Source organism: Mauremys reevesii, linkage group 7, assembly GCF_016161935.1.
Source record: "Mauremys reevesii isolate NIE-2019 linkage group 7, ASM1616193v1, whole genome shotgun sequence".
NCBI classification, from domain to species: domain Eukaryota; kingdom Metazoa; phylum Chordata; order Testudines; family Geoemydidae; genus Mauremys; species Mauremys reevesii.
The window spans coordinates 77,656,704-77,680,633 of NC_052629.1; the positions used below are offsets into that span (position 1 = coordinate 77,656,704).

Sequence of the window (23,930 nt, forward strand, 5' to 3'; positions counted from 1 at the left end):
CCTCCCCCCAGACCTCTCTGAATAGCAAGTGAGGGGCAGTGAGACCTATTTCAAACGCACCAGGGTGAATGTGATGTGCACAGACCGATTCCCCCCGCACCCCAGGTCTGCGTGAAATTTGCCATGAGACCAGATCCCTTTTCACTGTCCAGCCGGGCCTCATGGGAGGGGAGTTTTGTTCCCTCACTGGCAGCCTTCCCAGAATGCAATTCACGCAGGCATTTGGTTGGCGATGTGAATGTGGAAAAGAGAATGTCACCTGAGAGGCTGATGGGTCTTAAATGGCCATTAAAAAAGGGTTTGTCGCGAGGGGAGAGAGGGAAGGGAGGAAAATCAATAAATCGAGGGAACAGAACCGGAGATGGAAACCTGTTTGCTTTGCCTTGAGATAAGAGGTTGTGGGACATCCAATGACTCTAACTCGGTGGGTGGAGCTGGAGCCGTGTACATGTGCTTTGCACGTGCGTGAGGCTTTGAGTCCGTGTTTGTATTGGGGGGGGGATTAGCTATGTTCGGGAGGGTGCGTGGAATTGAATTTCTGGGTGTGGCACACACCTCGGTGTGGGGAAGTTTGTTTCCCTGTGCCGGGGCATCCGGGGTGGCTGTGGCTGTCTTTGCTTTGGTGAGGTAGATGAAATGGTGTGGCTGGGTGAGCGTGTGGCATGTGTGGGAGACAGATAGTTTGTGTTTGGGTGGCTTATGAAATCCTGGGTGTATGTGTGTCCATCTGAGCCGTCGTATGTCTCTGCTCACTCCTCACAATGTGACGCCGGGTCGGCAGCTGAGCTGCGTCGTGTGTAGGTGGGAGACTCTAGGGCAGGGGTGGGAAAACTACGGCCCATGGGCCACATCCGGCCCGTGGGACTGTCCTGCCCGGCCCCCAAGCTCCTGGCCCAGGAGGTTAGCCCCTGGCCCCTCCCCCGCTGTTCCCCCTTGCCAGCAGCCTCAGCTCACTTGCTCTGCTGCCGGTGCAATGCTCTGGGCCACAGGGCTGTGAGCTCCTGGGGCAGCGCAGCTGCAGAGCCCAGCCTGACCCTGCGTGGTGGCGGCGGCGGAGGCTGTAGCATTGCCAGCCACCGGTGCTCCAGGCAGTGTGGTAAGGGGGCAGGGAGCTGTGGGGGGGGGGTGTTGGATAGAGGGCAGGGGAGTTCGGGGTGGTGGTCAGGGGCGGGGTGTGGATGGTGGCCAGGGGGGAAACAGCAGGTTGAATGGGGGCAGGGGTCCTGGGGGGAGCAGTCAGGAAGGGGTGGGGTTGGATGGGGTGGCATGGGGCAGTCAGGGGCATGGGTCCCGGAGGCAGTCAGGGGACAGGGAGAAGGGGTGGTTGGATGGGGCAGGAGTCCCAGGGGGACCATCAGGGAACAGGGGGTGTTGGATGGGGCAGGAGTCCCGGGGGGGGGGGGCAGATAGGAGGTGGGGGCTGGGCCACGACCCCCTCCCCTAACCAGCCCTCCATACAATTTACAAAACACGATGCGGCCCTCAAGCCAAAAAGTTTGCCCACCCCTGCTCTGGGGTGTGTGTCACAGAGCAAGGGACGTTTCAAACCCCCAGGGCACGTTAAGAGCTCAGCCCAAAGCACCATCCTGCCCCAGGTGACCGTTCTAGGTGCCGCATGCGGGGACATGGTGGGAACTTCTGGCAAAGGAGCCAGGGTTGTTACTTAATCGCCCTCCATGGCCCATGGCTCTGAGAGGAAAATGCTCCCCAGACAACTGTTCTGGTCCACGTGCCACTGCTCGTAACGGTGCTCCGCTATTTTCATCTGCCCAGCCATCTAGGCATTTGCACTGAGCTCAGCCCCAGCTCCTGACCTCCTCCTCCCCTCCTGCTGGGAGTACGAGCCCCCAGTGCCCAGTGCCTGAGGCTGTCAGCAGGGCCGGCTTTAGGCCAATTCCACCAATTCCCCCGAATCGGGCCCCGTGCCTAAGAGGGCCCCGTGCCCAGTGAGAATCTCTTCCCTGGCTAGAGACCCCTTTTTAATTTTTACTCACCTGACGGCGCTCCGGGTCTTCGGCAGCACTTCAGCAGCGGGTCCTTCAGTGCCGCCGAAGACCTGGAGTGAGTGAAGGACCCGCCCCCGAAGTGCCACCAAAGACTCGGAGCACCGCCCGGTGAGTACAAGCCCCGCATGTTTTTTTACATTTTTTTTTTGTCATCCCTGTCGGGGCCCCGTCGAAACTGTTCGAATTGGGCCCTGCACTTCCTAAAGCCGGCCCTGGCTGTCAGAGGAAGGATGGCCTTGGGGTGGCAGCAGGGCTGGGGGCTCAGTTCCCAGACTCCCTCTGGGTCCTTGGCCAGATCCTGAGGCTCCTAACTCCCCTGGAAATTCATGGCAGTTAGGAGCCTAAACCCTGCTGCAGATCTGGGTCTTGGTGCAATGGGATAATCATTGCATCCTGCGTGTCTGTCAGCTCTCAGCACTGGGTCCATCTCTCCCTGTGCCCGGGCCGCACCCAGCGCCATGGGGCCAGATCTCAGCAGGGAGCTCTGGGGCACAGGTAAATAATTAACTCTTAGCTCCAAAGCCTTCGTCAGCAGGGCTGGTGCTGTTGACCTGCGGCAGGAGCCCTGGGCCAGCTTTGTCCAGACACCCCCCACACGCAGCACTGCTCCCCAAAGTCGCCTTTCTGCATGTGGGTTAGAATCGTATCCTGCCTCATTCTCCCTGCAGTGATCAAAGACACCACAGCTCCGCTGCTGATCCTCAGCCCCAGCTGGCAGCTCCCCGTTGCTCTTTCTTCCCACCCTGGGCCCCCCATGCCTAGCTCTGCTGGTGTCCCTCATTCCCAACCTGCAGCCCTGTAAGCCCAGCCCTGGGCTCCCACCCCAGCTCTGCTGGTGCCCCTCACTCCCAACACGCAGCCCCTGCTAGCCCAGCCCTGGGCTCCCCTCACAGCTCTGCCAATGCCCATCACTCCCAACACGCAGCCCCTACTAGCCAGGGGCGGCTCTATGTTTTTTGCCGCCCCAAGCACAGCAGGCAGGTGGCTTTTGGCAGTGCGCCTGTGAGCAGTGTGCCGGTCACGCGGATTCGGCGTCCCCGTCGCCGAATTACGGCCGAAGCCACGGGACCAGTGGACCTCCCATGGGCACACCACCAAAAGCTGCCTGCCTGCCGCCCTCACAGCGACTGGCAGGCTGCCCCAGGCACGTGCTTGCTGCGCTGGTGCCTGGAGCCGCCCCGCTACTAGCCCAGCCCTGGGCTCCCCCATGCAGCTGAAAGGTGATCAGAGAATTATTTCCATAAATCTCATTGTCAGCCCCTGCCGGGAAGGACAGCTCAGCACCACTCCCATGTCAGGGAGGCCTCCTGCAACCCCCCTTCCCCAGCTCCCAGCACAGCGGCCATGTGGGATCCTTGGAACCAGCCTGGAGCAGGCCCCTAGGTCTCATGGAAGTGCCAGGAGGGGCTCAAGGGCTCTTCGGATGTGGCCCATCAGGACCGAACAAGAGGCTGATGTTGGCCCAGATCCTCACAGGCATTCAGGCACCCAACTCCCATGGGCCACAGCAGGAATCTGGGCCTTGCCCCCTGGTTTCCCCAGGCTTGCCCCAGGTGTGAGTGACATCACCAGCCCCCGTGCAGCGCCCACTCCCTCTCGTCACCAGCAGGCAGGGGAGGGGGGGGCGGAAAGCCCATGAGTCCCTGCACATTATTGATCTGTTTGTTCCCTGCACAGCTGCCGTTCCCTGGAACAAGCCCTAGTGTCTCTGGCCTGGCCGCCCAGCACCTGCTCCCCGTCCCAGCGTGTTTGGATTATTTGCTGAGGGGGGAAGAGGCTACGAGTGCGGCTGAGTTCTCCCCTAAGCCAGGGGGCCAAGCCAGCATTGCCCGGACTTGGCCAGGCCAGGATGAAGATGGCGCCAAGTGACACCTGGTCTCCAGAAGAGTTTAAGCCATTGGCGTTGCTGCCCAGTTTCAGACTGGGGTCAATGGTGCAGGGCAAGGCCTGGCTTCCCCCAGGGTCTCATCTCGCCTGCAACCTAAGGAGGGAGGTTAACACATGCTAACTAGCACACCTGGAACCTCCCGCCTAGCCCTTAGCATGTGCTGAACTGCTTCCCTTCTGCCTGGCATAGCTGGCATAGTCAGTTTCATAGAGTTTCAGGGTGGAACGGCCCATCAGATCGGCCAGTCTGATCTTCTGTATAGCTTGTGTCACTGACCCCACTGGCTCCTGAGCCCAGGAACGTCAGTGAGACCAAACATTTCAGTCCTCAGTGGACTATGTTGTGCCAGAGGCGAGACTGCGGGGCTCCCACTGCCCGAGGCCCTGCCATGGCAGGGCACAGACCAGCTGAGAGATACCCAGAGGAGCAGAGCAGGTGATCCACACCCCCCGTGTGCTAGCCACATGGCAACTGGCGTGAGCGAATGTCACCCCTTAAATCCAAGTCTGGACAAAGCCTCGGGGTTCGCTTTGCTTCACTGCAGGTAACAACCGTGGCTTCAGGTGCTGGCTGGGAGGCCCTGATGAGTCACCAGCCCTTGGGCATAGCTCAGCCTCATCCCTGCTTTTGTCTTAATTTATTTCAAGTTGCCAGGGCTGACGAGTGTTTCTCATGCCAATGCAGGGAAAAATCATGTTCCCTCAGTTGGGGAAACTGAGGCACGGAGCAGGGGTGTGATTTACTCAAGGCCATGGAGCCAGAAACAGAACAGGGATGGGTTACCACTCCCTGCCAGGCCAAATAAAATGTTCACATGAACATTCTTCACCGTGTTCTAATTCGGAAGCTTTGCCAGGCCTCAGCTGCATGTTTCCACAGTGCTGTCTCTTCCCCACCATTCACTGGCCTATGGCTACCTCTGTACTCATAGATTTTGGCCCATTAGGCGCAGGTATAAGCAGATACAACAAGTTGTATCCAGCCCTGCCCAGAGGTGCCTTTTACCACCACATTTATACTGAATGTCTGTAGGGTCCCTCAGAGCCGGCCCAGGCCAGAACTCAACTCTAAGAGCCAGATTCTTAAATGCTCAAACCCCACAGCCAGGGCCAGGTTTTCAGAAGTTCTCCGGCTCCCCACATGTGGGACTTTCCCTAGTGGCAAAAGGGCTTTTCTCTTTGTAGTTCATACTACATACTATCCACACCTATCCTCACAGACAGACACGGCGCCCAGGTCACACGGTGGGACGGTTCTTTTCCCAGCCACGAGAGAGTGGCAGCACACACACCCCCCTCCCCCCCAGACCGCTCATTTCAACAGGAAGTTGCAGAAAAATGGTAACTGTGTTTCAGGGAAATGCATTGCTGGGGGAGGTGGGATTTTTTTTTCATTTTGCAGTGAACTAACTTTAAATGAAACTATTCTGCACTCATCAAAGACATTTGAAAAGTTTTAATGGGGAATAAAACACCCCACATATTTTCTCACTTTTTTCACACTGGGAGAAAAAGACAAAAAAGTGAAAGATTTTGTGGCGGGGCAGGGGGGGGGAGGAGGTTGGCCTATGGGATCAAACATATTACAGCTGATTTTTTTATTTTTTTACCAAAATGATTTTTTTATTTTTTGAGAATTTTTTCCCTTTGGTCAAGCCCACATTTTTCAGCTAAATAAAACATTCACATGAACATTCTTCACTGTGTTCTAATTCGGAAGCGTTGCCTGTGTCCTAGCACTTCTCACCCAAGGATCTCAAAGAGAAGATACCAGAAACTCAAGGGCTTGAGTGGAGACAGATAGAACAAGAACCCACAGTGGGAAGTTAAAGCCAGACAAGTTCAATTCAGAAATAAGGCACAATTTTTTCACAGTGGAGGTGCCTAAACAGTGGAACTAATCCCATGAGAAATGCTGGATTCTCCATCTCTTTGATCAAGGCTAGATCGTTTTGTAGTAGGCACCCATTAGCAGAACACTGGTTATTGGCTTCAGCATAGGAGTAATTGGTGAAACTCTCAGGTCAGTGAAATACAGGTCAGACTAGATGATTCCTAATGGCATTAAAATGAATGAATCTTTGGGGAAAAGTTCTTCATTCATAGAATATTAGGGTTGGAAGGGACCTCAATAGATCATCTAGTCCAACCCCCTGCTCAAAGCAGGACCAATCCCCAAACAGCCCTCCTCAAGGATTGAGCTCACAACCCTGGGTTTAGCAGGCCAATGCTCAAACCACTGAGCTATCCCTCCCCCCATTAACCCTCACAACTCTATGGTGAGACAGGGCAGTGTGTGGGTCCCCATTCAGCGATGGGGAAACTGAGGCACAGAGTCACACGGGGAGTTTGAGCCAGGAATATAACCCAGGTGTCCTGGCTTCCCCTCCCGGACCCACACTCACACCGTTCACTATGGCCCCGACAGTTTGTTTCGGTGCATAGCAGGGAGATAATCCCACACAAAGCTTGTTGTTTGAACTCATTAGCCCTGACTCGCTTGCCCTCCATTCGCACTTCACATGCTGTCGCTTTGCTCCCAGGCAGTATCGGCTCCCCCATTTCATTCTCTCTGCTGAACCGGGCTCAGGTGCTGTCCCCTAGCACCTCTGGAAAGCTCCTGCTTTCTGCCTCAGCTCCTCTGTGAGGGCCCAGTGGATTTAAGCCAATGAGCTAAAGGTGACCAGTCCTCAGTTCTCTGGATGCTGCCCAGGCCCTCAGTGGTGCTAATATTCTAGCTCCTGGCACTGGATAATTCTTCCCCTCTCTATACCGCTGCTGAGTGCTGCTATGGCCTAGGGGAGATGTCTTCCCTGCAGAGTTAGCTCATCCATGCCTGGGTCTGAGCCTAGCCCAGGTCTGAGACTCTGACTCAACCCAGCCCAGGTGTGAGCAGGCCCCCGGCAAAGCCCTGCACCCTGTGTGGGGGGGTTGCTAGGATTTCTGGGGGACGTTGCCTGCACCTCTGGGCTGAAGGGAGCTGAGCCACTCTGGGATTTGGTCCCAGTGATGTGCAGGAGAGCTTTTCTTCCTCTGGGCACGTGAGGGGGAGGCACTGGAGGACTAGCAGCATGGGTGTGGTCTAGCCTGTATCCTCACTTCCCCAGTGCAAGCAGCCCCTGGGCTCTAACCCACCCCCAGCCAGACCAGCTAGCCTGGGTTCAAAGCACCACCAGGCTCAGGTCAGAGGGGCTGTGTGGGGACAGGAAGGGGTTAGGTCAGAGCCCAGGCTAAGTACAGTGAAGGCAGACCCAGTGCTTCCAGGGCAGCTGGGCTCAAGTCCAACTGCTGGTGTCATAGGCCGCCCTGCCCTATCACCCCATCCAGAAACATACCATGCTCCACCTTCACCCCAGATAGGTTCCTTTCCCCCACTACTCCCATGGGAAGGCTGTTAAAGCAGCAAAACTTTTAGGTATAGACAAGGCCTGAGTCTGCAGAGAGCCTGAAACAATAGCTCCCAGAGGGGTGAACTGCCCCTCTCATCTTAACCGAAAGAATGTGAGGACATGGCCTGGGACGGGGGCTTCAGGGATCAACTAGGGCTCTGGAATGCCTTAAATTAGATGCTCCCCACACAAACCAGGGGTTGCCCAATGAAATTAACAGGCAGCAGGTTTAAAACAAACAGACGCAAGGACTTCTTCACATCATGTGCAGTCACCTGTGGAACTCCTTGTCAGGGGATGGTGTGAAGGCCAAGCTATAACTAAGTTCAGAAAGAATGAGATAAGTTCCTGGAGGATAGGTCCATCAATGGCTATTAGCCAAGGTAGTCAGGGATGCAACCCCATGCTCTGGGTATCCCTGAGCCTCTGACTGCCAGAACTTGGGACTGGACGACGGGATGGATCACTGGATAATCACCCTGTTCTGTTAATTCCCTCTGAAGCACCCCGCACCAGCCACTTGCCAGAGACAGGACACCAGGCTAGAAGGACCATGGGTCTGAGCTGGGGTGGCTGTTAGTCCTTACATGCCTGTGGGCAGATGGATCCCTCATTGCTCCCCAGGGCTCCCGGCCCCCTAAGATTTCCATCAGAGCACATCCGTGGGTGGTTACTCACTAGCCCTGAATCCCAGGCCGCTGTTGGCAGAGGCTGCGTGGCATCTGACAGGGAAGACTCCACAAAAAGAGCCAGGATTTCTCCTAAGTCCTGGCAGGGCTCAGTGACCTGCTTGGCAGCGCCACATGGCCCGCCGGGCAGAGAAAGCCTCAGCCCAGGCAGCCCGGCCCCAGGTGTAGGAGCCAGGACAAGGGGATCGATTGGGGATCTCACTGGGATGGGTCATTTGGGGTGAGGAGGTGTGGCCTAAATGTCCCCCCAGGTGCAACTACCCCATGCTTCAATGGGCCCTGCCTCAGCTGGGAGGCAGTGGGAACGAAGGGGGAATGGAGCCTGAGGCTCAGGGATCTGGCTCTTGCGGGCAGTGGGTCTTGTCGGGGTACCCAGGCCAGGCTGAGGTGATGGCAGCCTCGCTGGGCACAGCAGTGCCAGGCCAGTGCCAGGCCACCCTGTCTTTCTCTCAGGCTATCAAAGTAACCTCCACTTCCAGCAGAGGGGAGGGTGTAGCCTAGTGCAGAGAGCATCAGGCTAGGAATCAGGAAACTGTGGGTCTATCCTTAGCTCTGGCCTTCCAGGGCACCTTGGGAGAGTCATGGCCCCCTCTGTGCCTCAGTTTCCCCTTCTATAAAATGGAGGTGATGGTACTGGCCCACCTTGGGAAGGCGCTCTATCATTGGAGGGGGGTGAGAGCATGGCTGGGATATTTAAATCCCACCCTCATCACTGGCTTTAAAAGAATCCTTGATTCTGATGGGTCCTTGATTGTCAGGTTGGGCTCCAGCCAGGTGGTGCCTGCCCTGCCCTGCTCAGCCTGGGCTCCTTGCTGTGGAGTCGCAGCGGCCAGGGGTTAGGGCACCAAGCCACTAACCAGGACACCTGGTTCCTAGCTGCACTGTAGCCTGTGGCCAAGCTCCCACCCTGCTCTGCAGCTCCGGTGGTAATACCTGCCCCATCCCTGGTAAAATGTGCTGGGAGCAGCAAGGAAGAAGGACCCCAGAGCTAATCAGGGCTGTGTCTCTTAACCCCCGGCTGTCTATACAAGCCCAACCCTTCCAGGCTGCTGCCTCAGCACTTGCCCTGCTCTTTCGCCGTCAGCGAGCAGCTGGGCACAGGCAACTCCCAAGACCCACTGCGGTGCTGGGCCAGCAGGGCTGGGCCTTGCTCCCACTAACACAGGCACTGGCATTGCCTCAGCAGCTGGAGAGCAGCAACAAAACTCAGAGGAGCTTTGCTGGGCTTGAAACCTGGCAGGGCTGGCAGCTGGAGCAGGAATCGCTGGATCCCAGAGAGCAACTTTTGGTTGCTCAGCCAGTAAGTAGCACAGGGCAGTCGCCTCCAGCTCTGCGCAGACAGACAGAGACGCACTCACCTGGGCTTTGTCTACACACACAGCGCCTTGGCTTCAGGGGTGGGTTTTTGTCGCTGCACAGAGCTGGGCGCAGCCTCTGATTTCAGTTTAAACCAGGCCGATTGCAGTTTAGCTGCAATTGGCCAGGAACCAGTTTCAGCTCACCTGAAACAAGAGCATCTACATGAAGGGGAGGGGAGGGGAGTTGCACTACTTTGAGAACTGATTTAAGCTAAACCAGTGCAGCCTGCGGCATGTAGACAAGATCTAACACACACACAGGCCACCTCCTTGCTGCCCAGTCCAGGACTGTTTTTACACTGTGGGGGCTAGGAAAGCCTAGAGGAGACAAGGCAGTGTAGTTTTTACCATGAGGGATCATGGGCTGGGGAGGGTGGCACGGGGTACAGGTGGCATCTGGCTTTTGGTGACAGCACCCCTCGGCCTCTCTATCTGGACCGCTCACCGGGAGGGTGCAGAGAAGCAGCTGATGGAGTGTTTGGCCCCGGTAGTAGGCGCTGCTGGCCAAGCCATGCTATTGCCCCCGGCTGGTCCCCTGCCCAGAGGCTGGCAGAGCTCAGGAGGAGGCGGAGGGGCAGCTTTGCGGAGGGAGAACCACTCCCTCATCTCCCTTCTCGTCACAGCTGAATCCCTGATAATCCGCCTGCCCTGGGGCCCGGGAAACAGAAACATTAATGGCAGTAATCCGGCTTTAGCACCAGGCACTTGCCCAGCTGCTGGGGCTGCGTGTGGCTGGCCAGGTACCCAAGCACTGGCCCGTGTGGTCAGCAGAGTCTAGGAAGTGCCTGCAACAGACTTCTCATTACCTGCCCTGGCTTGACCATGGCATGCTGTGGCTCTATAACTCAGGCAGGCAGCATGGGCATGTGGTGTGCCCAGGACATCTGGGTTCTAGTCTTGTCTCTACCACTGCTTTGCTTGGGAGTTACTGCTCTCTGATTCAGTCTCCCCTGGCTGGGAGGCTGCATTGTGCCTACTTGTTGCTGGCATAAGGAGGTGGCTGGGCAGAAGCTCAGCAAGGCCCAGAGAGCTGAACAGAACTTGCCTGAGGTCACGCAAGCAGCAAGGAATAGAACCCAGGAGTTCTGACTCCCAGCCCCCTTACTCTAACCACTAACCTATATCTCAGTCCTGCACTCTCACCCATGGGCCGCAGTTCCCACCAAGAGCCAGGAAGAACCCAGGAGTTCAGACTCACCCAGTGCTCTAACCACTAGACAGCACTTCCCACAGGTGGAAGAATTTGGCTGATTGTTGACTCGCTGGGTTCCGAAAGTTTTAGACACTCAGGCAAGAGGCCCAATTTTCAAACGTGCTAAACAGACCCTGAGTTAAACGAGTGCAGTTAGTGAGGTGGGGGCTGAAATACCTTTGAGGCCCAAGGCCTCAGGACCTCTGAAAAGCAAGACATTGAGGTGCCTCCCTTTGGATTTAGAGCAAAAAGCCTTCACATGCCTAGTTACTTTGCCCTTCAGTGGGACTTACAGAGTTTTGAAATATTCACCCCCTCAGGGTTGAAGTTTAGGGACCCCAGTTTGGAAATCTTGGCCCACTCAGTGCTGCAAACTCTCAGGATTTGACCCCAAGTCATGCTACTTGGTGTGGTTTTCTTAAAGCCCCAGCTCCCAGAGTCATGTGATTAATATCAAATCTAAATCACCCTTGCTGCAGATTAAGCTCATTGTTTCTTGTTATTCTCGTTCTGAGGAAATCTCCGTTTTCTTTTTTGGAAATATTTCTAGCCCTCACAGCTACAGAGCAAAAGCACAAAAATGTGACCCCTTGACCCTGAAGGGCTCAGAACCAAAAGGGAAAAATAAGAATTTAAAAACATGATTTTGAAAAGTCTTGTGATTTTTCCACCAATCTCATGATTTGTCAGGTGGCTGCAGGTTGCCAATTTCGCCTATCACAGCTAGACCAGCTTGCGAATGTCACGAGCTCAGACAACATGACTCGGGACGATTACCGGTTCCACGGGCCTCTTAGCCGACCGGGTAAACACCATGAGCCCACAGGCATGGGAACTATGGGAGCAGGGGGTGCTACAGCACCTCCAGGTTTTACACAGCATCCCAGCATGCAGGGTCCCGGCTGCTGGCCCCGCGCTCACCCCCAGCTGTCGCCACAGCCTCAGCCCCCTTACCCTTGTCTGGGTCCCTCCCTCCCGGAGATAAGGCCCTGCTCCTGGCCTCAGCTGGGGTGGGGGGCACAGACGGGGTAAGGGGGCTGGCTTTCAGCAGTAAATTGATAGGTGACACAGTGAGTATACAGTAGTAAGAGGGCTGCATGATTACATGGCCTAGTGGATAGAGCACTGGATTGGGACTCAGGAAACCAGGTTCTTGTCCCTGGCTCTGCCAAGGGCCTGCTGGCTGACCTTGGGCAAGTTATGTCCCCACCCTGTGCCTCAGTTTCCCCATCTATAAAATAGGGATAACACCACCAAACTCCTTTGTAAAGTGATTTGAGATTTACTGCTGAAGAGTGCTAACTGGAACTATTACAGTCAAACCCAATTCAAAAAAATCTCATATCCCCCCTGAGTTTTTACCTCCAAAGAGACCCAGTGTTTCTCAGAGACAAAGAGACTTTCAGGCCAGATGGGACCATCATGATCATCTAGTCTGACCTCCTGCACATTGCAGGCCACAGAATCTCACCCACCCACTCCTGTAACAGACCCCTAACCTCTGGCAGAGTTACTGAAGTCCTCAAATCATGATTTAAAGACTTCAAGTGACAGAGAATCTACCACTTACACTAGTTTAAACCTGCAAGTGACCTATGCTGCAGAGGAAGGCAAAAAGCCCCCAGGGTCTCTGCCAATCTGACCCGGGGGGAAATTCCTTCCTGACCCCAAATATTATGGCCATGTTTCCCAATTCCCAAACAAAACGCTTAGTTACCATAAAGAGCGACTGGCTGCCCACCGATCTCCTGCCCAGCTGCCTTGCAGCCTCACCTCCATCTGAGTTCCTGTTGGTGGGGTGGCAGCGGTGGGTCCGGGCAAGGGGGCCGGAGGAGGCGAGGGTTGGAGCTTTATGGATCAGTTCAGTGACTGCGCTCCAGGGGACCTTTTCAAAGCTCCAAGTGGGAGAGGGAGTCTGGAGACACTGTCGAGACAGCAGGCAGGGGGTGAGGCTGACCGCAAGGGCGGAGGCAAGGGGCCAGCAGGGCAAGACGAGATGGCAAGGGATTATCCTCACAGGCTGGTTCTGTCCATAGCTAGGGCTCAGCTGGCCCCCCAAGAGCCCCTAATCCTGGGTCTTGCCTGTAACCCAGCAGTGAGCCATAGCCCTTCTCCCACCCCTGTCCCCCAGTGCAGTCAATGGGAGTCTTTCCATCGCTCTGGAAGCACCTGGGCTGGGCTCTGATTCAGGCGAAGTCCAGCTGGGCAGTAGCATAAACACTGATCAGTGCCTTTGCTCTGAAAGGTTGTTATCTGGATGGGAGAGAGGGGGAATCTCTGTTACCACAGTTACAAGATTGGCTTAAACCCCAGGAAATTTAAAGATTTAATCCATTTTTGGCCTTTTCCATTCCCCTCACAGTTTGGACCCTATAGGGGTAACGTTCTCTAGCTCTTCTCCACGAGGGCCAGATGCTTACTGATGTATAAAAACACCAGCTGAGATTCTGACCTAATCCCAGGACTCCAGGAGTTGGGGCTTTGAGGAAAAGAAACACCAAATATTACAAGGAGTCAGGCAGCGGCTTTACTCGCTTAGACCCAACCAACAAATAGGCCGATTCCGAGCTCACTCCGGTGTGATTCAGGAGTCAGTGCAATGACAGCCATGGGTGTGAAACCAGCACAAGATGAGGATGAGGGGCACCGAATCAGCAAGGCTGTTTTGCTCCCTGCTGTAACACTGCATCCCATATTCTTCATAGTGATATTATTATATGATTATGGCATAATTTTGATGCATTTTAGGCAAAATAGGTCATATAAGGTGTCATTGGAAAAGTTATGATTTGCTGAATACAATTATCCTATTTGTATGCATGTATTATTTTGTATCTGAAGTTATGAATATTGACTATGTATCTGTATTTCACATGTAGTTACACCTGCCCACTAGGCAGGATGCTTCCAGTCTAGATAGCTGGTGGGGAAGGGTGTATTCAGGGTAATGGGCCATTAGGAAAAACAGTAGGCCTTAGGAGAAGCTTATCCCCGGCCTGATGTGTCTTCAGGAGAATGCTCCAGACAATCTGTAAGTAATGGCTGCTATGACTCAGCAAGGACATGTGAGGAGACCACATGACTCTGGACTCCATCTTGAGATGTCAGTGTTTTTCCATAAACTGAGTTTTGGGACAAAGGGTTCCCGCCATATGTTAAAGCTATATAAGGTGGGAAGTGACATCATCTGTTGTCCTCCCCACACCAGGACTCCTGGAAACACCTGAGGAACAAAGAGTGAACTGCTGGACCCAGGCTAAAGGGATTTCTAGCTTGCGTTTGAAAGACCTGGGGATTCCAAGCACTCAGTGTACACAGACAGCTCAAGCCACAAACACCCTTTGCCTGGAAGAGACCACAGCTCACTGTGGAGAAGCCTAGTGCAGCCAGCTCCCTGGCACTGGGGCCAACCCCACAGGGGAAGCTGCTCAGAGGCTGGGCCCAGGGCACTCTAGGCCTTCACGAGTGCTCTACTCTGGTTAGACTCCTGTGTTAGCAGAGCCCTTGATAAATAGCACTGGGACTGCACAGCACCACGGCTCAGCTGACCAACACTGGTACCTTAGGCCTCTCCTGCTCCTGGGACTGCAGTCCACCTGACAGCCTGCCTGGCATCTACACATCCTAACACCTCCCTCTGCTGGGGAACCAGCTCAGAGATCCGCTTCCACATTCCAGCAGGCACTCAGCCACTCATCAGAGGGGAGGGGTAGCTCAGCAGTTTGAGCATTGGCCTGCTAAACCCACAGTTGTGAGTTCAATCCTTAAGGGGGCCACTTAGGGATCTGGGGCAAAAATCAGTACTTGGTCCTGCTAGTGAAGGCAGAGGGCTAGACTCAATGACCTTCCAAGGTCCCTTCCAGTTCTAGGAGACAGGTACATCTCCAATTATTACCTGTGTTCCCAGCAACTCTGCCATCCCTGGTGCATGGCTAAGACCCAGCTGGGTTTCTCTTGTCTTCCAAGACTTGAATCTGTTTTTTCAGCTGCTCAGGTCACTCTCTCTGCCCTTGGCCACGTGCTCGGGTGCAATCCAGTCCAGGTAGAGGGACCAGCTGAGACCTGGCCCCCACCTTTCTCCTCAAACTAGGGCTTCAAGTTCAGTGGGGTAAAGTTAGGGTGACCAGATGTCCCGATTTTATAGGGACAGTCCCGATTTTTGGGTCTTTTTCTTATATAGGCTCCTATTACCCCCCCTCCCCCTTCCAATTTTTCACACTTGCTGTCTGGTCACCCTAGGTATAGCTGGGGCATGAACTTTGCCCTTGTCCCACTGCTCCAGGGCAAATTGCAGCCCCTGTCCTCAACATGCCTTCTCCAGCAAAGTGTCCCCCTCTTCCCACTGACATCCTGCCCCTTGCTGGCCCATGGGACAGAGCTCTCCCTCACCCCTTGGCACCCACGGGCCCATTGGGCATGTGTGGGGGGAGGCGATGTACCCATGCCCCCGTAGGAGGGAAAGGGTAAATGCTGCTTTGCTGGAAGAATCCAGTCCCTAGCTTGGTAGCACATGCAGGCTGCAGCAGAGCCAGGGTGGCGCAGCAGCTGCTGTCCGGGCATCAGAGCCAGCTCTGGCAGCACCAGTCAAGCCCAACTCCTCTATAAATCATGCAGAGCTCCCTTCCCCCCAGGGCCCTTGATCACTATTTCATTACAGTTGCATTACAGGCCCCCATCAGCATCCAGCTGCTCCCATGCCAGGTGCTCTGAAGGCTGCGAGACCAGAGGGGCTATAAGTTACCGCATGCACAGAGGGCACCGACATCACACGGGAGCCTGTGGCAGAGCTGGGGCCAAAACCCAGGTCTGCAGAGTCCCTGTCCAGAGCTATGAGCACATGGGGTTCCTGGCGCCTTTCCCCCAAGGGCTGTCAGCAGTCCCCCATTAACTTCTCCAGCTAATCTAGACTGCATGCCCCGGGCTGAGATCCTGGCCTGAGTAGGTTGCAAAGCGTCCTTAGAACAGAAACAAACACCCAGGAATGCCCCCATCTCAGCCCTTCCCCAGCCGCTGTGCCTGAGTTGGGTTCCAGTCAGTGAGGACACAGTGTCGGAAGTGACTACCACACGCACTGTGCCTAACGCTCTCACATGTTCCCTGCCACCGGACCATCCTGCCCGGGTGTGGGTTGTTCTGTGTGGTTGACTGGCCTGGAGCCAGCCCCGAGCCAGTCACTGCTGCTCCGGCCCAGGCTCTCTGCCCTCCACTCGCCCACTGGGGCTGGAAAAATTCTGCTGCTCCTGGTCCTTGGTGACTGATCTAGAGGGGAGAGATGGGGGGACCTTTGGTCTCAAAACTAGGCATGTAAGAAGCACAGTGACTCACAGCTGAGTTGGAGGATGGTTGCTCCAACTGCAAACAGCTGTTCAGTGCAGACAAAATTCGTCCCCCTTATCCACTGTGGGTGAAACTCCCCCCGCCTCTACCTTGGGCATGTTCCTCTATGAGTACTGCAGCATGTCTGCCCCACACTCTTGGGAGCCAGGCAGCGCTCTGCCCCCCCTTGCCCAGACAGGGAGCTGAGCCTGTGCGTTTCTTGCCCAAGGTCTAATGGAGTCGGTGGCAGAGCCACTTCACCTCATTCCCTGATCAGCCACCACCCTTCCTCTGGGCGACAGCCACCCACCTGGCCAGCACCATGAGACCTCCAGAGCGCAAAGAAGGAGCTGCTACAGCTTGAGCTGCGACAGCTCCATCTCCTCTGGAGGCAGGGCACAGAGGGGGACACGAACACAGGCACCACTTAAACTAACAGGCCCTTCCCCAGAAGGGTGCGCCATGCTTCTCCCAAGCACCCACTACCCACGCCTCCCCATCCCTGAGAGATGGCAGTGGAGCTGTTCCACTGAGCTACGCAGCGAATAGGGGCTTTTTCCACTACTGTGCACTCAGCGCTGTGTGAGACACACATCAAAATATAGTCCCTGCCCCAAGCAGCTTCCACAGCTACGGGCCCAAGCCCTGATGCAGAGAACGCTACAGAGCTTTGCCTGATCATTTACCTCCACTGGAGTTTGCAACATCCAGTCTCACAGTGAGCCAGTAGCAGAGCTGGGAGAGAACCCAGGAGTCCCGGCTCCCAGCCCCCAACTGTCACCCTGCCATGGCACTGGATGTCTCTGCCCAGCTTCCCCACCAGGGAATTAATAGCCAACCCATTCACAGGACTGAGTTTTTTTGGGGGCCGGTGTCCCAACCTCTCCCCCATGCTTGTGCGAAGGAAGGAGCCGTGGCCAAGGGCTGGCCCCCGGCCTGGAGAAGGGCTGGATGCACAGCCTCACTCCCCGTGTCCTAAGCTGCCCTTGGGGAGGAAATCTAATCCTAGTGAGGGGGAGGAGGGAGCCGCAAAAGAGCTCACAGCTGCTCTGGATAATCAGCGAGGGTGCGCTGATGAGCAGGGACATGCACGCGCGACTGCAGCCGCTGAACAAGAGACAAGGCCAGCCCAGCGCACGGGGTTCGTATGTGGTGCTCTGTGCGGCAAAGCACCCGCGTGGGCAAACCCGCCAGGGCTTTGCTACCAGCATCACGGAAAGCCTGAGGATGCAGCAGGCATGTTGAGGGGTGGATTCAACCCCTCACGGCCCAGCCAGGCTATGGGGGTCCTGTGCATCCCACACCCAGTCCAGCCGATGAGCCGGGTCTCCCAGCCGCTGGAGCTCCCTTGGCATCTCGCCACACTGGCCTATTTGGAAGCAGGGCAGAGCCCCCCCATTCCATGGCATGTGTCACACTCCAGCCAGACCCGACCATTGGTGCAGGTCCTAACCCTACCCACCCCGGCAATGGGATTCTCGCGGGGGGCTGGCCTCCAGAACCAGCTCTGGGCCATGCCCCAATCTCCCAGGGAAGAAGAGCCCTCCGAGACCCTCCCAGCTCTGCAGGGATACATGCTAGGAGAGTGGTAACCTGCTGTGATGCTTCAGTGCCTGACCCCACCCTGGCAGGGGTCCGACAGGAACGCTCCTCCCAGCCCATGCCCAGGATCGCAGTACCATCCAGGTAGGTTATGGATGGGGCTTTTCTGTATTCCTCCATAGGACCCGCCCTGGACCACTGGCAAAGGCAGGAGAAGTAACATCACCCCATGTTACAGATAGGGAAACTGAGGCACAGAGCAGTGCAGCAACTGGTCCACGATCACATGGTGAATCAGTGGCAGAGTGGGAAATTGAACCCTGGCAGCCTGGTCCCCAGGCCCCCCTGCTCTAAGCGCCAGCCCTCACTAACCTAGTGCCACTCCTCCACGAGGCACTAAACCCACCCGACAGGGAAGAAAGCTGTGTTAGTTGATGGCGCGGCCTGGCTGCAAGGATGAGGGAAGGAGGGCAGAAGCCCCGTGCCATGCAGCAGCCATGGGGCAGGGGAAACAAGGGCTGGGAGAACATGGACAGATGGTGACTTCCTTCTTAGGCAAGCTGCAAAGACAGCCATGGCGTTCCAGCACCCGGGACAGCAGGGGCCACCCCAGCACCTCCTCCCCATGCCCAGGGAGCTCCGGGGGGCTATGTGGTGCCTACCCTCAAAGCCACTCCCCACTAACCTCAGCTGGGGTGACACACACCCATGGGTCACTTGCAAGGCAGGAGCCACCAGCTGTCAGATGCTGTCCTGGGAAACCTCCCGCAGGTGGGGGCTGCCCCCGAGACCCAGACACATGCTCCAACAGCACTAGCTCCTTCCCCTGAACATGATTGAGCAGGAGAAAGGAGCGACACAGGGAACCTGCATCAGCTGCCAATATCACGGGCAGCCTTGACCAGCCAAGGCCAGGCCAGGCGGGAAGGTAGCCCGCTACAGAGCGGGCAGGGATGGAGCCTGCTGCAGGGGATGCAGACGGCCAGCGGGGAGTTCACTTGCTGCCTCAGGGAAAGGGGCAAGATCTGACCCAGCTTGGGCCTATGCTCAGAGGGAGTTTTGCCATCGCTAGCAGTGGGTGCTCAGCCCCTGAGTCACAAGCGACTCCCGTAGGTGCCCGTGTGACAGCTGCTGGCCAGCGCAGTGGGGTTTGGACTGGGGCCCTCTGGAGCCTGCGCTAGAGAAGCCAGGCTCTGGCGCTGGGGCTGGCACAGACCCCGCTTCTGCAGGCCAGGATGTGTAACATGGCCTGGACATATGGATTTGGGCGCCTAACCCTTTAACTCAAGCGATTGCTCTCAGGCAAGGGGCCCAGCTTAGCACTGACGCTGCTGGCTCTTTGTGCTGTGTCTGTACAGAGCCAGGCCCGGGGGGCCCTGGCCATGACTGGGGCTACAGTAATAAAAGGGTAGGTCAGCAGCGGCTGAGCCTGGGACCCACCACTCGGATCAGCCCATGTGTCCCTTTGCCAGGTTCGAGGCTGGATGCAAACTGCCCCCTCAGGGTTTGGAGAAATGAGCCCACTGCGGACGCCAGGGGGCAGCACTGGGGCAACTGGACGGGGGCTGAACACAGCAGTTCTGCCTCAGCGGTCCACCCCAGCCATTGGCGTCTCCAGGCCATTTTCCCTTGGAGAGGCTGTACCAGGGGCAGCTCTAGGATTTCCGCTGCCCCAAGCACGGCGGCACGCCGCGGGGGGGCACTCAGCAGTCGCCGGTCCCGCGGGACCAGCGGACCCTCTGCAGGCACGTCTGCGGGAGGTCCACCAGAGCCGCCTGCCGCCCTCCCGCGGGACGCTGCCCCAAGCGCGCGCTTGGTGCGCTGGGGTCTGGAGCCGGCCCTGGGCTGTACACTGGAGGAAGCCAGGAGAGACATCAGCCCCTGGATGTGATCTCAGCCAGTCCATTCCATTCCTGGGGGAGGCCTGGATTTTAATCGAAGCAGCTGAACACACACTAACGTTCCACTGCCTTGCCTAGGCTAGACTTGGTATAGCATGCATTAGCTAACCCCCAACCTGAGATCTAACGTCGACACAGCCCAAGTCTGGAGCCAAGCCCAGAACAGAACCTGCCCTAGCCACTAGGTCAGCCTTCTGCCCCTGAATGACTGGTCCTAGACACGTGGGTTCTCCTGCTACCTTACTGGGTGACTGCCCCCTGCGGTGCCTCAGTTTCCCCTTCCAACCTTTGCCTAGTTAGCCTAAGTCGGGTGGGGTTGGGGCTGCCTCTCTGTGTGTGTGTATAGCACCTGACACAGTGGGGCCTGGGCCCATTCCAGTAGCCCAGAGGTGACCGGAATGCAGGTGACAGATGTAGCCGTTCGGCCCTTTGAGGGAAGTGATAACAAGCGAGGGGAGGAGGAGGTGGTTAGAACAGCATTTAGTTTAGGCATTTCCCCTGGAACCTGGTGGAATGTGAAGGGGACCTGAGGGTGAACACAAAGGACCCGACTGTTAGCAAATCGCTGTGTCAGCAGCACTGTGTGGCAGGGGGCACGTGGGTGGCAGCCAAACCCCACATGCCCCCAGCATGCCAGGGCCAGCCTAGGTGAGCGGGCGCCGAGTCCCCAGCTCCCCACCATGCCGGCTCTTACGCAGCCTGGAGAACGGTTTACTGAGAAAACAAACTGTGCGACCCCAGCGCTTCACTCCCGACAAATCCACCAAAGAAAGGCCCTGGTACAGCATGTTTATTTGATACAGCCGCAGCCAGTGGGTGTAGATACAGCTGGAACCCCAGCAGCTCCGAACTCCCAGCTGTGGGCCCCAAAGCGCTGCTTTCAGCCAGGCAGCTCTGGGGTGGAGCAGGGAAAGGGAGGGGCAGAGCTGATCAAAGGTGTCCCTACCCGCCCCAGGCTATGTACTGCAGCAGGCCACCAGGGCAGAGTCACAGGGTAATTGGTTGTGGTCAGACGGTTAAAGCAGGGGATAGAGCAGCTTGATTCCTGGTCTAGAAAATCCCAGCTGTCACAGGGGAGTGGGGTCTAGTGGTTAGTGGGTCTAGTGACTGGCATAGGAGACTGGGAGTCGGGGTGCTAGTCCCAGCTACAGGAGGCAAGCTGGGTCTGGCAGTTAGAAGCAAGCCTTGGGGGCCTGGATTCCTGGGTTCCCTTCTTGGTCTGGGAGGAGAGGAGGCTTGGCTCTGGCACCTTGCAGGCACTCCTCTCACCTCTGAGATGGGGCCGCCCACCCCAAGTGCGAAGGAGGATGTGTGGTCATGCATGAGCACCAGGAGGCCCCAAGAGACTCAGATAAAAGGTGGCATGGGAAGAGCCGAGTAAAGTAGTTAGACACTCCACTGCCCCAGCCATGGCCCTTTAATTGTCTCCACCTGGAAACAAGGGGTCCTTGTTTGGGGCTCAGCATGTGAACGCATGGCCTGTGCACTAGCCCTAGCTCCAGCTTGCTCCGGTGCGGGCTCCCCTTACAGGACCTGTGGTCGTTGTAGCCCCTGGCCCAGCAGGACAACAGACCTGTCTCTGTGGTGTGGCCAGCCCGATCCTCTTTTGGAGGGTGAGGGAGGAGGTGATCCTGGCTACAGAGCAGATCTGACAGCTCTCTACCCAAAGGGGGCTGCTCCCCTGGCTGTGAAACAGACACACTCCCTGGAGCCAGAGGCCTGAGTGCCCATCGATTGGACTCAGCCATCTGGCCCTGAGCCGGAGCTCTCTGAAGTCAGTGGAACTGACTGCTGGCTCCCACCAGCTTTGGATCAGGCCCTTTGCCCCGGTCCTGGGTTGGCCTCCCCTGGTGCAGCCATTCACAACTGCAGGATGTGAGTGTGAGATGCTGCCATGCAGTGTGACACGAGTGCCGAGCTGCGTCCCCAGAGTGGTGAGAGAGTCTCTCATACCCACGTCAGCCCAAGGAGGAAGGCAACGGGGGACCAGCCCCACTGCGCTGTTCCCCACACCTGGGGAAGTATTTTAGACTAAACAAGGCCCTCTCCAATCCCTGAAGAGCAGGCACTTGCCTCAGTGCCTGGAGCCAAAATCACCCCTCCTTCCTCAGCTGTTGGCTGCTGCTTTACCCCAGAGCTGGCTGCATATCGGGGGGGGGGGGGGCAGCTGGGAAATGTGAATGATCATTGAATGGGCCTGGCTTGGTCACTGGGGATGGGAGACCCCAACTCCAGCAACCCAACCACATTCAGCACTGCTCCCCCTAGCTCCATCCAGCCTCTACTGTACTAGGCACCCCCTTCCCCTGGCTGTCTAAAAGTGGGGACGGGGCAAGCTCTCCATGGTGCCCCTCTATAATCAAGGCTAATGGGCGTGGCTATGCAAATCAATGGCTGGGTGAAGGGTGGAGTTAGAAGTGGACAAAGTGATTATAAAGTGATTGGTTGGCAGTTGGAGCATGTGGGCAACAGGGGAATGCAATGTGCCACCCCTGCCTCCCCCAGCCTTCTGATGGCTCCTTGAGCAACCAGGCTCTATAAATACCCTGCTCAGGGCAACAAAAATCCAGGCATGTCCCCCCTGCTCCCCAGAGACAGCCTGGGCCACAGCACCTGCACAGAGCCAGCTCCCACAGTCAAATTACATCCAGCCTGCTACACACAGTGACCCCCCTGAGCCCGCCCAGAGTCCTGATAGTCACACCCCAGTACCCCGATTGCAGAGAGCCCCCCAAGTGACATGCAGCTGGGACACCCATGCTGCTGCTGGTGAAATTGAATGCCAAAGACCCTCTCTGTCTCCTGGCACAATGTGCAAGAACCTGGTTTTCTCAAGTAGTGTGCTGACCCAGAGACTCCTGCCGCAGCCCGGAACAATGACACCTGATCTATGCTGCAACAATTTCCAGAGCTAGGAGACATGTAACTCCCATGCCCAATTAAAAATTAAAGTGGAAAAAAGATATATTTTTTTAAATGCCTGCAACCCAGCAATCATCGGACAACAGCTGGCCCACCCAGCTCACACTGTATAATGCACTTTCCAAGACTTTGCCCAAAGCCAAGCACTATGTTCTAATGCAGCAAACCTGGCTTAGCACCGGGCTCCTTTCTGATCCTTCACACATTTTTATAGATCACGAGAAGTTAAGAGTGAAAAAAACCCACACCAGAACTCCAGCTCTTGTCACCTGCAAACTTTGCTGTAGCTTCAGATTTGACCCACATGCATTGGCTTGTATAGTTCACAACATTGAAAGAGAACTAGGATCTGCATGTTAAGAAGAGCACATGGTGAATTATATTATTCATTATATAGTCTTGCAGCTGTCTTTTTGCAAGTGAGGAAAGCAATGTGAGCGTTTATAATATTATGGGGCTGTTGACCCTGGCAAAAAAACCATCAGGGCAGTTTAAAAGAGTTTTAGGACAAAGCCAGAACAGGTGAAAACAAACGTTTGGGGGGGGGGGGGAGTGGAAGATAAAAACAGCTGCCCTGGAACTACAATTCACCCTCCACATAGTGCACAAATATCAGTGTTCGGCACATAGGCTATTCCTAACCCCCTTTGCACATACGTCAAAAGCTCTAACCCCATCCCACGCAGCATTACTGAGAGTAGAAAGTGTGGCAGTACACCTCTACCCCGATATAATGCAACTCGATATAACATGAATTTGGATATAACACGGTAAAGCAGTGTGGGGTGGGGCTGCGCATTCCGGCGGATCAAAACAAATTCAATATAAAGTGGTTTCACCTATAACGCAGTAAGATTTTTTGGCCCCCAAAGACAGCGGTATATTGGCGTAGAGGTGTATTTAGGCCAGGACAGGTTAGATTAGAACAGCTGGAATAGATTAGGAGGGATGAGCCTGGCTTGGCTGGCAGAGTTCTCACAGTTTCAGGGTGGTTTGGAAATTGAAGAGTTTTGCACATTTTAAAAAAATATATAAAGCAAGTTTATAGAAAGCAATTTCAAGAGAAAAGAAAAAGAAAAACACAGCCAGTGTGAGAGAACAGAGGGCAAGTTTGCTGGCACTTACCTGCTTCTCCCCTCTATGCCCCCAAACACTGCCTGCTCTATTCTGCGCTGGGGAAAGCAGGCACAACTTGTCGATTTCCTCTGCTGGGAGATGGCTCTGCGTGCCCAGAGCTACCGTGCAGATTATAGGACCGTGTTACCCAGTAATCCCAATGGAGGCAGGATTAAAGTAGCCCAGACCCGCCTCCATCACAGCTTCCAATCTGTGTGGCTGCTGGGCCAGCGTCACAGCCAACCCCTTTTTTCCAGGGCTTGGAGGGATGTACACATGCACACGCACACACACACAGCAGGATTAGAGAGGGACAGCAAGGGTAGAGCTCTGCTCACCACCACCAGCCCAGCTCTTCTGATTTCATTCCTGGATCCCGCTGGCTTTTTCCCCAAGCGATGAACAAAGCTGCCTCTTTCTCCCCCGCTTTACAGAATGACTTGCCATGGGCTTTCCTGCCACACACTAAGATCAGACATTTCCCTTCCCTAAGAAACTCTCCCTCAGCCTGGCTACATAGGGGTAGTTCAGCCATTTTTAAAATCCAGATGATTATAGGAGCCCCTCTCCAGATTTTAATCCCAAATAGGCACATACCCAAAGCCCCAGGAA

At 55.8% G+C, this 23,930-nt stretch overlaps 1 protein-coding gene across 1 annotated transcript in view; it reads right to left on the reverse strand.

The window, feature by feature from the left end:
• SLC38A3 (solute carrier family 38 member 3) overlaps positions 1–23,456 on the reverse strand; it is an 84,196-nt gene extending 60,740 nt beyond the window's left edge. Inside the window, exon 1 of the mRNA XM_039481236.1 lies at positions 23,328–23,456. The gene's annotated coding sequence lies outside the window, so the exon portion shown is untranslated. The remainder of the gene's footprint in view (positions 1–23,327) is intronic.
• Positions 23,457–23,930: the final 474 nt, after the last annotated feature.